Genomic DNA, 15238 nt, shown 5'->3' with positions numbered 1-15238 from the left:
ACACGATGTTCCTTCCCTGCTTTCCTCTTGCTCCTCCTCTGGAGGTCGTATGTTCCTCCGCTGTCAACTATATTAGCTGTTTTGTCGTGGTGGGATCCGCTGTATTCATTCTGAGCCTTTCATGCTTTACAGCCGTGTCTGTTAGAAGCGTTTTGTGGGTCGGCGGGACAACGTCAGCTCGTTTCCTGCTCTGAAACCTTCTTGCGGTCCAGCGAGGCAGTGAATACTGGGCATTCTCTCAACTGGATGATGCCCACCGAGCACGTCCAGCGCCGGTCATCACTGCTGTGACGTTCACTGCTGCAGCCGCCACATGAAGCGAGCGTCGGGTTTCAGAGCGCGCCACCTAATACCGGAGCCGCTACGCCCACGCCGAGAGTCACGGCGAGGTCGGTTCTGCAGGAAGCTGAAAGTCCATGTAACGGGTGTGTTTCTCATCCAGTGTACGAACTGTTCTGGTCTTTGTTTTGGAGGGAAATGCTGCAAATGATGGGGCGATTTCAAGAATAATCCTCTGATTTTGAATGCGTTCAACCACAAAGAGCTTCGTCTGCTGTCATCTCGTCATGTTTTCTCCTGCTTGGATTTACATCATTAAATATCTGTCCAGGCAACAGCATGCTTGGTACTTGCAGTTAAAACAGTGAACTTAAACATTCACATTTGTTTTTTCAGCATATTTTTAACTGTATTTTTGCATTAAATTCTACTCAGCTTAAAAAAAAAGGCCTCTTCCAGCAAGTTATGTCTGCCATGCTAAACAATCAATAAATTCAGATGAAAATTAATTAGTTACCGGCCACAGGTGTCAATAGGGAAGCTTTTTTCATGCTTCTTCAGTCATTTGACGGCAATTAGAAACCTGAAGAAGATCCTGTGTTGTGACTGATTGAGTAACAACTATATGAATGTCTGAGAGCTTTTAACAGCAGCAGCGACAACAGTGGGCCAAGTTTCATTTTGTGTGTGTGTGTGTGTGTGAGTGAGTGTGAGTGATTTACTGAACGCTCAGCCAGGACGTGACTCACTGGTGAGTTAACATTCAAACAGGAAATAAGGTAATGCTCTCATGTAAAAGCCTGGAGAGACGGAGGAAGTTCTCCATGGTCATGGAGTGTGTTTGTGTCCGTGTGTGTGTGTGTGTGTGTGTGTGTGTGGGTGTCTGGGTGGGAGGGGCTTTGCATATTTTGGAGACACATCCAAACACCATATTAAGTTTCTTTGTTTGCCCCCCCCCCCCCTCGCTGTGCACATGGTGGCTGTTAGGAGGCCCCTTCTACTTCTCGCTGTGTGTGACCTGTAACTGTAATCGCCTCCTTCCGTCCTTTTTTCCTAGAAAGGAGGGCCCCTCGTGTGTTTGAAGTCGGAGGCGATCCAGAGCGGGAGTGGAGGCATTCGGGAGAGGGAGGGACTCACATGCAGAGTCAACAGAACCAGCGCCTTTTGGCTCTGTTTGCATTATTTAGCTTTTCCTTTAGATGCACGCAGCTGGAACTCTTGCACATGTTCAGAATAGGAGAACCGTTGATGTGGTCAAACGTGGCGCAAATCAAATTGTTGTAGATATGCCTTCATTTTTTATTTCTATGTTGCTTTTGTTTAAGAGTAACCTAATGCTTCGCATAACAAACATACTGTAACTCAGCAGTGTTTGTCATAGTCACTGTGTGCGAGCTGATAAAGTACAGATGCAAAGTAAGTTCCGTCCGTTATTAGGAGAAAGATGCTCTATAATCTGGCTGTTAGCTGAAGTTACTCCAGTGACTGGAAGGTGTTATGAATGGGGTCGATGAGATGCTCTTCCTCCAGTAAATGAGAGTTTGATGAAACAGTAACTGTTAAGGTAGCTGTCGGCCCAGTGTGGTCCAGACTTCAGCCCTTCATGTATGTGAACCGTGGGCAGTAGTTCCTAAAGTTATATTCATTCTCTGACAGTATAATTTACTTTCTTTAAAAGCCACAGTTCCTTTTTTCTCTGCTTTTCATTATTTGATCACAGATGTAATCTGGCTTCTGTTTATCGTTTTGTGATCAAACTGATGAAATATTGTAATAAACTGGATCTCAGTATTATAATTGAAAGCTTTTAGTTGCAGAATATATAGATTTAAAATGCTGCTCCTCACCTGGTGAAGCTGGCTGAGCTTTGCACCTGCTTCCCATGCACAGTCAGAGGACGGGTCAGAGTTGAAGCCACCTGTCTCTCACACACACACACACACACACACACACACACACACACACACACACACACCACACACACACACACACACACACACACACCCGCTGTGTGAAGTGGATCTGCACCTGCTCACACAGGAATGTGCTTTGAGCGCGTCTGTAAATGTGCAGATAGTAAAGCTTTGAAAACAAAGCGCTCTTCTCCTGTTAAACAGACTCAGATGGTTTCTGAGCCGCACAGCACCGAGTCCTCCAGTGTCAGCGTTTTACCGCCACCATCGTCACATGATGGGTGAAGGCTGTGTCTGATGAGATCCATATCAATCTTTGGAACAGGAGCGTTTATGTTTTGCGGTCAGTGGTTTCAAGTGAAAACGTAAATTGTCGTGTTTACAAGACAAAGGTCCTCGGATGAAAACTGCTCCCAAGGTGGAACTTAACTAGAAAAACCTGAGCTCTGTCGCTGTGTAAACGGGTGAAAATGACATTTTCTAGAAACGTCCAGTAGGCCTGCACAATATATCGTTTGAACATTGCCATCGCAATGTGCACATGTGCAATAGTCACATCGCAGGATGTGCAATATTTTTTTATTATATTATTAACTTTTGTTTTGCTTCGTAAAAGCAGCAAGGTGCTCCATGCTCTGCACAGCTGCACTCTCTTCCTCCCTCCTGCTCGGCACTCACCGCCCCCCCCTCCTCCACAGCAGAGAGGGGAGGGGAGGGGCCGCTCTCAGGTACACTCTGAACACAGGCGACATGCAGGAGGAAGCGACGAAGGATTTAGTCCTCAAAGAAGGTCAACATCCAAAATTTGGATGTATTTCGACTGTAAAAAAAGATGATACAGAACAAAAAAACGTTCTCTGCCGACAGTGACTCGTCGTGGTTGCCTCAACACGAGGTAATACGTCAAACCTGTTGGACCATTTGAAACGCCATCACAAGCTCCTGTTTTCCAGGACAATTACAGAAGCCTTTGCCGGCATAACACCGTATGATAGGAACTCCAAACAGCATCGACAAATCATGGATGCAATAACTTTTTACCTAGCAAAAGACATGGTGTCATTGAACACAGTGGATCGTTAAAGAGGTTTAAAAAAATGATTGACAAGCGGTATGAAACACCACGTATTTCTCTCAAGTGGCCATCTCCCCAAATACAGCTATTCAGGTCATCTGGTGAAAATTCTTCTATTTTTAATATTGCAATATATATTGCAATATTTGCAAGCCCCCAAAAATCGCAATGTCAGTTTTTTCCAATATCGTGCAGCCCTAACGTCCAGGCTCCATCCCGAGACGCTCTACTGCAGCAAATAGTTCTTCTGCATATGGTTGATAACAGCGTTTGCTTCCAGAGTGATGATCATGATTTCAAGTCGATATTCTCCTCCGAGTTGGTACTTTATTGTCCACTGTCAGCTGTAATAGAAAATTCAACTTTCTCATTCATTTTCACCAATGAAATCAGAACGCTGGTTCTTCAACGCAAACTTTTGTGAACTAAATATCCAAAAACGATGCGATTTTATATGAAACGTCATGTAAATTGGGACTAAGACAATGTAACTGTAGAGCATGTCAGCATTTCCAAAATCCATATCCACAAAGACTGATGCTGCATTTTCACGACAACGAAACAAGTCAAAACGGGGGGGGGTTTCATCACATCGGCGCATCTCATTCACACATAAGTGAAGCTACATATCATAGAAAAGATGATTTCTGAAAAGTCCCGCCAAAGTAGAGATTTGGAGAAACGTGGCACGAGTAACGTGTGACAGATAGTTTTTTTTTTTGTTTGTTTTTTTTTTCATTCATGCTGCTGTGGGACTGCGTCTGCTGGGGCGACAGGACAGAGGCGCTCTGGAGTGAACTGCTGCTAAGCAGCCCAACATGTCTCTGTGAGGGGAAAGCTTTGATTAAAGGACAACGCGTTGAAGAAACGTGTTGCTCTGGAAACATTCCTGAGTAATTTCTCCCTGAAACCATTTCCACTCTCTTCTTTTGTGAAATGTAATGGGTTTCACAGTTTTTCTGCTAAGCCGTAATTGCATGACAGATGATCTTCAGTCACTGGGTTGCTATTTTCCCGGTGAGGAAGCTGTCAGGAGGCGTGGGCCGGCGGTGTAACTGATGCCTATCAGCGGTGTCGCTTGGCATTCACCTCCTGTCACGTTAAAGCTGTTAAATGAAGCAGCAAAACAGGGTTTGTCTTCCACTGTGTGTGTGTGGTATGTGTGTGTGTACAGTCAGAGCGTTCACTGTATCTGTCAAACCCTGCGCCGACACTCTGCGGAGCTGCTCTGGAGTCAAACGTCCCGGAAGGCAGAGGTTTCTAGTTTGGCTTGTCAGGGCGAATCAGCAGATGGCGGTGAGACTTTCATTCCTGCTGATTTCATAACAAACCTAAGGATGCATCAATAATGAAAACTAAACTGAGAAACATGTTTGCATCTAAATACGAAACAGGCTGCGCAGCTGCACAATCATCAGCCTGTTCATGCAAACAGCACTTTTAGTTCTACTTATTTTCACCTATTTGCAGGTCCTGAAAGCACCCTATGGATATTTATAACATAATAGCCTCGGCATGAATGATTTAAAATTCTGTCTGCTTATACATCTTGTTTTTTGCAAAAATAGAAAAAAAGTGATTTTAAGGATAAATTTGATTAATTAAACACATTATAGCTAAAGCAAGTCCTTCATATAAAAAGTAGTTAAAGTAAAAGTAGTTAAAGTAAAAGTAGTATCGTCGTCTCTGCGTCCCCAAATCTAATAGTTTGTGTTTCCATGATAACTCACTGCATATTTTTAAACGGTAGAACCAACATCCAGTCCTGTTTGATGATGTCCATAATTCCTTTATTTCCAAATGGTGACGCTAATTATAAGGAAAGTTTTTTTTTTTTTATTATTGTTTACTGCTCATGGAGATCTTATTGTATTTATATGGAGAATTAAACATTGCGGTAACGAGGCCTTTAACAGGAATGCGAACCACTCAGTTCTCCCTGAAACATAAAAAAACCCAGCTTATGGGAGCTCGCCCAGCAGTGGTTTTGGCACATTTCCACTTGTTTTCCATAATCTAGGTCACCTAATGATTTTTGAGAGTGTTTGGGGAAACGCTGGCGCGTGCCGGGAAAAGGAGGAAAAGACTGAAAGTAAAAGAAGAAAGGGACGAAGCACGAGGTTATCAACGTTAGCGCTGGAGCCCATTTTAGCCCCCGCTTTCAGGAACGTCTTGACGTGTTAATTATCGTCCTCGTGCTTCGCTTTCTTCTTCACGTGTCGGGATGCGGCGCCGCCGTTTGCTCCCTCAGAGCTGGAGCTTTCTGCAGCGCTGGAGCAAACCGCTGGCTAATGCGATGTGACAGCGTGGACGAGCCCACGGGGGCTATCGCAGCGCGCGAGCGCACATTAGCATATTGGGAGTTCGGTCCTTCACGCGCACGTGCTCGCACGCACACACACACACACACAGCCGCAGCAGGATGAAGCCTTGGGGGTCAGCGCGCTGGCTTCGGTAGCATATGGCTGGCTAAGCACTGGAGCGGTGATTTGTGTAAATGGACGCTGCGCCGAGCTGTTTTTAACACTCATGTTGCTTATTGGAGAACTCGTGTCTCCACAGGCTACGCAGCGGCGGCCGGGGTCAAATCGGTTTGTGTCGTATCGCATTCAAGTCTCTCTAGTTTTAACTCGCTTCCGTCAGTTTTCCTTGTTTTTGAATATCTCCTGAAGGCCACGTCTTTGTTAGCTTTGGTGCAATCCTCGGATAGGTTTGAGCCACAACGCTAACAAAAACACTGACGATGCATTTTCACAGTAAACATTAACGCCTTACTCTCATGATGTTGTGTATATTATCAGGAAGAATATTTTACTGGTTTTTTTTAACAAATTATTTTAAATAACCTTTACTGATTCACTACAATAAAGAAATGCTCTTGCGTTCTCGAGGTCAAAGTTCAACACACTTGTTTTGAGTGTATTATATCATGAAAGCCTACTTAAACAAAAAACACTTCTTAAGTTTGACCAATCGGTGTCAGAAACAAGGTTACGGGTTGGCAGCTACCTGAAATCACAAGTTGTTATAAATACGTATTAGCAGCCTCCGTCAGACTGAAAGCAAACTAAGCTGATTGCACAGCGGTTCTCAACTCCTGGACTGTGGACCAGCACTGGTTTTCAGAACATGCCACCGCACAACCAACTGAGTGAATTAATCCAAATTACTGATAGCCTTCATTGGCTTCCCCCAGCATTTACCTTCATTTTTTCCTATTTTTTATCCAGTTGGCCCAGAGCGTAGGTCACATCAGGACAGAGGACAACCAGTTCGTCACAGCATTTCCTCATACATTAGCATCGCGCATCATTCTTAGATGCAAACGTGTTTTTAAGCTTGAACTTCTTCAATAAATTTAGCTGATTCTGGTTTTTGCATGGATCTAATGCCTTTAAACTGCAAGTTTTTTTCTGGAAAACGAAAAGTAGAACATGATGCAAATGAAATGTGTTCATTGTCATCCTGGCCGCTGGTTTCGACGCCCTCCGTCTCCTCCGGGCCCGTCCGTCCACCCCGACCTCCTCCCTCCATCACCACGCTGCCTCTGCTCCCACCGTTATTACTCCAGCTGCTGGAGGGCTTTGTCCTCTCAGTGTAAACATTTTGCTTCGGTCTTTGTGTGCAGCGGCGGAGTGGTGGCAGGAAATGAGAGGAAATCGAGCGATGTGTGGATTTTGTTTATCATCCACTCATAAAATAGGTCATATAAAGTTTGTCTTTCAGGAGTTAATTTTTTTTCTTGTTTTCCCACCCGCTATCATTCGTTTTCTTCTGCTTCTCAATCATCTCCCCCGGTCCGTTCGCACACTCGTGCTCGACACACACTCATTCGCGGTGTGTGTTTTCCTGTGCTGTGGTCCCAGCCGACGTCGACCATGATGAAGCAGAGTCGGCCACTAAATCATCCGGACGCCGCCTCGCCGCTCATTTATCTTTGTCAGACACACAGAAAGCAAAAGATCCTGGGAGCAAAAACACAAGTCTGAATCGACACGTCTGACGCTAATGCAGGAAGAACCTCCGTGAATCCTAATTAGGGAGGACTGAACTACACAAATTTAAATATAAGAAGTAATTGTAACGAGTGAAACGTAATAGTAAAATATGGCATGGTAATATTTAAATATGTAGTTTTAAAGTTTTTCTTTGCTGTGTATATTTTCACAAAAACCAAAAAATTGGTGGAGAAAATGACTACAATTTTAAAAAAAAAAAGACCATTTTAATGAAGCCCTATGTTGTAAAATATAGTGAAATGTCCCAAAAACTGTATTTTCCAATTCCCCCTGACAGCATCACTTTGAGGCTAGTGCTAGTTAGCTAGCATTCTTGGCTGCATCAATGATGTTTAAGCTCTGGTCTCGGTGTTGTATTCTCGTCATAAATTTGTCCAAAAAAAAAAAAAAAAATCCATGTTTCTTATGAATTTTTTTACAGTTTGATTGCTGCTTTTGTGGGCCAGTTTTGGCCCGCGGGCCTTATGTTTGACACCCCTCATTTCATGAGACAGTGTCACTGCTTTTGTTCTTTTTAATGTCTCCTTCCAGATCACAGTGCTCTTTCTCTTGCCTCTTAATGTTAACATATGCGGTGATCTGCAGTTTTTCTTTAAGATTTACGTTTTGACTCCGCAGAGCGTTGAAACCATTCACCACTGTTCAGTTAACGGTTGGCAGAATTGTCCCGGTCCCCTGCTTCAGCTCATAGCCACTGGGATGGACTCCAGCACGCCACCTCACTGGTTCCTCTTTATTTTCTATAATCATTAGAGAACCTCACCGCTGCTCCTCAGCAGTGTGTGTGTTCCATGTTCCCAGTGTGTCCTCCAGCTCCTGTTTTCATTGGATCTGGCCTCATTTGACACTTCAGTCACTGGAGAAAGTGGATTTTACGCCATAAAAAAACTCAAAAGTGGAAATATTATGCCACTGAGTGAGTGATATCTGCAGGAACTGCTGCGGATGAAAGCTGTGTGTCGATATTTGGCGTGGGGTTAATCGAAGGCGCTCTCTCGCTCCGTGGAGACCGTGTGGTCTGCGACTCCGGCTAGACCGTCACTGGATGAACCCCTGAGGGGAAGAAACGCCGGGAGAAGACGGATTATGGTCGGAGGAGAACGGGCGAATTAAAAGACGGAGGGGGGATAGAGCAAAAGAGGAACATCGAGCTGGTTTTTAACGTCTCCTTTCTTCTCGGCGGAATGAATATGTGTCGGGTTGGCAGATCTGGAGATGGAGGGGGGGTTCTTCAGTGAAGCATCACAGGGTCAAAGCTTGAATCAGGGGCAGGATTTTATTTTTATTAACCGTGTTATTCTAGAGTTGTAGCGTTCGCCCGGCAGACACAATCAATTACGTGCCTCCCACGTATCCCCTCCTCTCCTCCTCTCCCCCTCGCTCTTCACTCATTCATCATCCCTCCAGAATACCGTTGCATCAGCCTGAAATTTCACCCTCTCTGCTGTGAACTGTGCTGTTTGAAAATCTGTTTTTTTTACCCTTTTTACGTTCTTCTTTCTGGTGTTTCCTTCTGCGTCCTCCATCGTGTTCTTTTATCCTCTCGTTGTGTGTGTAGTTTCCATCTGTTTTTCTTACGCTCATCTTTTTTTTTTTTTTTTTGCTTTTGAGCTTCTGTTAAATGTTCCTTTTCTTTATTTAAAGCAGTTTTTTCTCCTTCACTTCTCCTCCCAGTGTCACACGTCTTGTTTTGTTTTTTATTCTTACCTTTCTTCTTCTCTCCACCAGTCTGCTAATGAGAACCAAGATGAATCCTCAGGGGCCTGTACAGCGTGTGTGTGTGTGTGTGTGGTGTGGTTGGTTGTTGTGTGTGTGTGTGCTCGCCTCTTGTGGGCCCCTCGCTGCGCCTCATGACCCCTGTTGCTGCGCCGTGATTGGAAGCTTTTCCCCTCGACTCCCAACACATTTTTTCAGTTTTGGCCAAAAGCTGAGTTCCCATGATGAGGTGTGCCTGTAGACATGCAGGACGTCGAAAAGCAGGCCCACATCACAGCTTCACAATGAATCTGATGATGAAGATCAGCGTTTCTTACTCAACAAACATACACCTGCTCAGCATTACTGTATTTTACAGTGTGACTTCAAAACCTCTGAGTCGGCGTTTGAAGATTGTGTGTGTGTGTTGTGTGTGTGATGAAACTCCCCCAGATGTGTTTGCAATGTTCAGATGTAGCGCCTAATGTTTCACTCTCTGTTTCTCGTCTCTCTTCAGGCCTTTGGGAATGCTAAAACAGCCCACAACAACAACTCCAGCCGCTTCGGGAAGTTCATCCAGGTCAACTATCAGGAGAGCGGCACTGTCAGGGGGTGAGACACACACACACCACACTCACACACACCACACACACACCCACTCGACCACCAACGCATGAATTTGGAGGAATATCTCCTTTGTGTCTTTATTACTTCAAAAATAAAATGCAAGCAGTTACATGTCCAGTAAAATTGTGGACTTTTTGAAGATCATTCTGGTAGTTTTTGGAAATGCCAAGGAAAAACCAGAATTTTGGGAAAGCGTAAGTGAAGAATTAAGACAAATATTTGGGTATGGACTCTCCAAGAGCCGTTTGGTCCTCTATCTTCGTGACGTCCCTGAGGGAATTGTCCCATGCAGAAACAAAAGTCTGTGAGCAGCGAGCAGGAAAGAAAATACTGGGTAAAGATGTGAAAACAAATGGTTGAAGATTGTGTAAGACATCCTCAAACTTTCTCACTTGAAGTGTTGAAAAGCCCCAAACACTAAAAGAAAGAACGCCTCTGCTCCCTTCAGATGACTCCGTGGGTTTTTTTCTCTCATGTGTTCAGAGTTTTCTCCGTGTGGTCACGTTTTAATGACAGCATCCGTTTTTTTCTTTGGTGAGATTTCTCAGTGTGTGTTTGTGTTCGTTTCCAGAGCATATGTGGAGAAGTACCTGCTGGAGAAGTCGCGTCTGGTCTACCAGGAGCACAATGAGAGGTGAGGAGTGCTCCCTCTGTCTCCCGCTGGATCGGATGATGGATGATTTAACTCATCTGTTGCTTTCTTGGCTCAGTCACAGCAGAGCTTGATGCTTTTCTCTGATTTTAACACATTTCTCAGACCTCCGGTGGTAGCGTCTTGCCTCAAGCTGTCTCTGAAGGGAAGACTTCAGCTTGAAGTCACACATTGTAATTGTTTTCTTAATTGGAGCGTCTTCCATCCGTCGGATGAAGCTCATTTTACTGCACTTACCTGCTTTTTTCGTTTTTGCCTCTCGACTGAACATCAACAGAATTCTGCCACAGCTTGAGGCAACTTTTTCACGGGCCTGAAAATCAGTTTATTTCAAATCCAGCTCCAACTTCTCCCCCAGTGAGAATCTATATTCGAATCGTAAGCAACCCTGAGTGATGCGGTGCAGGAAGAATTCATTTAGGAAGGAAATGTGAAACAGTGAGGTCTGTGGGATACGAGCTGGAATCCATATCTGTGCTCTCATAAGGTCTTTGTCGAAGAAACTTAATGCCCTGCTTCCTCAGCAAACTGAATATATATCGACTGTCAATCTGAAAGAGGTCTCAGCCCTGAAGTTGGAATCAGCTTTTTAGATATTTTGGACGGATTATTATCTTCTCATCACTCCCAGGTCACAGCAAGAAATAAATACAAAGTCCTCCATCCGGTCTACATGACGGCTTTAGTGCAAATAAAGATGCAAAACCCTCCAACAGTCATCTAATCTGTGGCTCTCTGATTGGGGTGATCGGGGTTTCTGTTTCTCCTGGATGACAGGCCCTGGAGGCCATATTGATCGGTAGAAACTAAAGCCGGGACCTCTCAGAGGACTCGGTCGCAGATCTTCAGCAGGCAGGCTCAACGATGAAGCGCAAACTACTGTAAATCTGGAAGTTGTGTTCCTGACAGGTCGCCTCTGTTTGACCCCAGTGTGGCTCAGAAAGAGAAGGATTCTGAGTGTGTTGTATGGACATTGATATTCATATCATGTTAGTTATACGACTCTTAGAATATTAATCATGACCTTTAATGTTTTGCTCTGAGGAGCACAGCTCTGTTTAGGTTTATCATGATTTGATAATAAACTGAAGAGACGAATGGAAGTGAAGTTTGTGAAATTAGACTGTATAAAGTGATGTTTTATTTTTATTTTTATTTTTTTATTATTTGTTTGTGTGTCTGTGCAGGAACTACCACGTGTTTTACTACCTGCTGGCCGGAGCCAGTGACGAGGAGAGGAAGGCCTTCCACCTGCTCAAGCCTGAGGAATACCACTACCTCAACCAGGTCCGCACTCACAGGAAACGCCTCTCACTCACTCGCCGTCTTCGAACTCGTGGACATTTCTGAACATCCATGTGCAGATATTCAAGTTTCCACCTGTGTTTTTTAAATGTTTCATTGACTTCGATAACACAGAATTCTATTGCAATAATCCCATTCGGCCATTAACCAGCCTGGCTGTGTTGAGATGAAAAAACAGCTCACATCGCAACATTTACCGTCCTGTTGCTCATTGCTTCAGTCCTCCAGACAGAGATGGATCCGTAGCTCCGCATTGAAGGCCGTGTCGGGTCTCGTTTGCCTTCTCTTTAATCAGACCCAGTGCGTCTCGATTACAGCTGAGACTTTGCCCAGTTTGAGTTGTTTGGATTCACGAAGGAGAAGCAGGAAAAAAACTGTCTGATAAATGGTTAAGGTGGCCTCATACGCAGCTGAGAGTGTTGAGAAAAGAGTCAAAAGAGGGCTGAGGCCAACTGGAGATGACAACAGGATTCCATTATCACCTGGTCCAGGCGGTCAATAGGCTTCAGAAAGACTGCATGTGTGCAGGGTCACTTTTAACATTTTGGACATCTTTCCTGAAGCAGGGGGGAGTTTTATTGAGGCGCTGCTACGTATCATCTTCATGTAGAGTAAACATTCACTCCCACTGCAGGAAAATATTCTGATTCATCTCATCGACGAATAAATTCTGAGCGCCTCTGAGAGCCATTGATCGGAGCGGGAGACGATGACGGACAGTTTTGCTGTCTCTTCTCTTCGCTCGCTCCGTTTTCAGCGCTCGGAGGTGTTGATCGTCCTGCCCAGAACTCGCCTGTGTGTCTCCCGTGTGTTTGTATCGAGGCGTGCACATGCCAGCAGCCCACATATGTGTGCCTGCATGTTGGCAGCACATGTGAGGATTCAGATTCCCTTTTCTCGGTCGACGCACTCTGAAAAGGCAAAGCATAAAAATAAATTAAAAAACGGGGCGGCTCTTTGTTCGTCTCCCGTTTGGCTAAAAAAGTAGCAGTTTCCTCCCCCGTCCTCCTCCTGTTTCTCCCCTAATCCACACACAACAACAACAACATCAACAACAACCCCTCCTCCTCGCTCCCGCCTGCCCAATGCTATGCAGCCCTGTTGCCATGGCAACTGCTAAACTCGGCTAGCGGATCCGGGGCTGGCGAGCGCCGACACGGCAGCAGTCGCGTGCTCTCCGTGCACATGGGTGTTTTTTTTTTTTGTCCACACACACTCCCTAAACCAACAGAGTCACAAAGGAGGCGGGTGATTATGCAGATTTAGCCTCCTGCTTCTGCGACTCGACCTTTGTTCTTCTGAAGCACATTTAGTGAAGCTCTTCAGTCAAACAAGCAGCAAATTAAGGACGTTTGTGGTTGGTACGTCTTTATTTGGATGTGCTGCTTCGCAGTAAATACTACTGAGACATGAGTGAAGGAGCTGAGTATAGTTTCTTGTAGATTATGAAGTTTCCTGCCCAGAACTAACTTTCCTCATGGTGTTGTTAGCTTGGGGAAACAAATTCCAGCAATAGTATCCGATCATCTTTAAATCTGCAAAATAAGCCCTTCCGCTCATCCCACAAATGCATATTCCTTACATCCTTACAGACATTTTGCAACAAAAGGAAATAAAATATTGATATTTTAAACAATAAACTTAGACCCTGTTTACATGAGATCAGTCAACTGGAACCAACAGTTTTCAGTTCAGAAAACGACTGAACGGTGTAGTTCGCATGCCAGGCCACTAGTTGGCGCTGTGTTTTGTAGTACACTCAGTGGTGCAGCTTTTTTTCTCTTTTAAACTGGAATTAAGATAGTAATTGAAAACTGTATAATATTTGCTCATTGTCACATAGTTCTGTATTGATGAGCAGTATTTGCCTCACCATGACCCTGATTGGCTCCCCAGCTCTCATGCTGCACAGTAAACAGACATTAACCAATCAAATCAGTGAATGCAGCGAGTACTAGCAATCAGAGGCAGAGTAAGCCGGGTCGTCCTAGGGAAAAAAAAAAAAAACAAAGGCAATCTTGCTCGAAGATACTGCTGAGCGGTGCATCATGGGGGATTTTTAAGTGGGTGTGCACCATGCTGACTGGAAAATAAGGCATATACTCACACCCTGGAAAACACCACAACAGAATGATGACAACTTTCAGCTCTTCCTGGTTTTAAAGCCCACTCAGTCTGTTGCGTGTCAGAAGTATTTCTCCAGATGATGGAGAAGTGAACGTGCACTTCATGAAAGAAGAGCTGTTCAATTCAAAAGAATGAGCAGCACTAACTCTGGAGAGGCCTCCATTGTTGTTGGTCCAATCGCACGTGTGCAGAGCCGTGGTGCATGTACCATGCTGCAGGATCTTCCTGTGCACATGGACATGGAGCGCACCGAGCCTTCTTCAGGGACTGGAGCGCTCTCATGAGTCTTAAAGCGAAGTATAATGTAAGATAAATATCAAAGTAAAGTTATGAATCGAAAACAATTTGAAACGAATCATTTCATCCCGTCCGGTTGGATCCAGCGCCTCCTCTCTCCGATCAACCTTGTTGTGGATGAGTTTTCCCCCTGGCTTCCAGGATGTGTGTGTCTCGTCGTGAGTCCACCCTCCGCATGTGTCATGTCTGTGAATTTCCAAACCGCCTCCTCCTAACCCTCTGCCTTGCTTCCAGATGACAAAGAAATCGCACAAACTCCACTGGGACAATTACTATGAGAGTGATCTGGTCAGTATCACCACGTGGACGAGCAGATTGTTTGTGTACGTCTGTGTTCATGGGTGTGTCGTGCTGCACTGGCTGTTAGCTTCTTGTTTATTTGGCGCCGGCGGTGTTTTCTCGGTCGTCCACGCCCGCCTGCTTTTGGTGAAGTGGAGCAAAAAAAAAAAAAAAAAAGGGAGGCGACCTGTGCCGACCTCTGAAGAGCTGCCTGTAAAAAGCTTTAAAGGGATTCCTCAATGTAAGCACAGGTTTTGATAGCTCCTGTAATGCTGTCATTGATACAGTGATGGAGTCGTACAAAAAAAAAAGAAAAATAATAAAAAAAAATTGTTTGCAGATATTAGTTGAAGAGACTAACTGAATCTCTGCAGTGAGGAATCCCTTTAAACTGGCCTGGCTGTGGACGGTGCTGCTGCAAACTGGCTGACCATGTCAAATGTGGAAACGTTTGTCTTTTAAGGGAAGGTTCAGGATTTCTTTCAACCATATTTCCATTCATTCAGATTGTTTGGAGTTCAGCAACTTGTCTCTCTGAACATTCATCATTCACGCAGTCATAGGATTGTTCACTAAATCGATGTATGCGTTCAGCTAAGTTACTCGAGTTGTAATTAATTGAGTAAATGTAATGAGCATGACTGGTAGATTTATAACTGAATTAGAGTAACATTCAGGCACCTTGGACTCGTCATTGTTTCATCATTGAGTTTTTGGAGGAAAGTGGTCTAAACCAATACAATGAAAGCAGTTTGAATAGTTAAAAAACATAATAGTGTAATCAGCATATCTGCTCCCTGTGAATGTGAAATGTCTCGTTAGTTTTTGACTGGCGGCTGTACGGATTCTCTGTAATCGCTCTATGATAACACAGGCAGTGTTTTCAAAATGCACCCGAGGCTGTTTAATTATCCTGATGAAGACGTATATTCATTATGTTACATGTTAAAGTCAAACTCGGTCTCATTTT

The 15238-nt window shown here is 44.5% G+C and overlaps 1 pseudogene; it reads left to right on the top strand.

Moving 5' to 3' along the window:
* LOC115391521 (unconventional myosin-IXAa-like) overlaps positions 1 to 15238 on the top strand; it is a 67658-nt pseudogene that overhangs the window by 51512 nt on the left and 908 nt on the right.

The sequence above is a fragment of the Salarias fasciatus genome, chromosome 7, assembly GCF_902148845.1.
Source record: "Salarias fasciatus chromosome 7, fSalaFa1.1, whole genome shotgun sequence".
Taxonomy (NCBI): domain Eukaryota; kingdom Metazoa; phylum Chordata; class Actinopteri; order Blenniiformes; family Blenniidae; genus Salarias; species Salarias fasciatus.
This window is presented reverse-complemented; position numbering and strand designations above follow the sequence as displayed.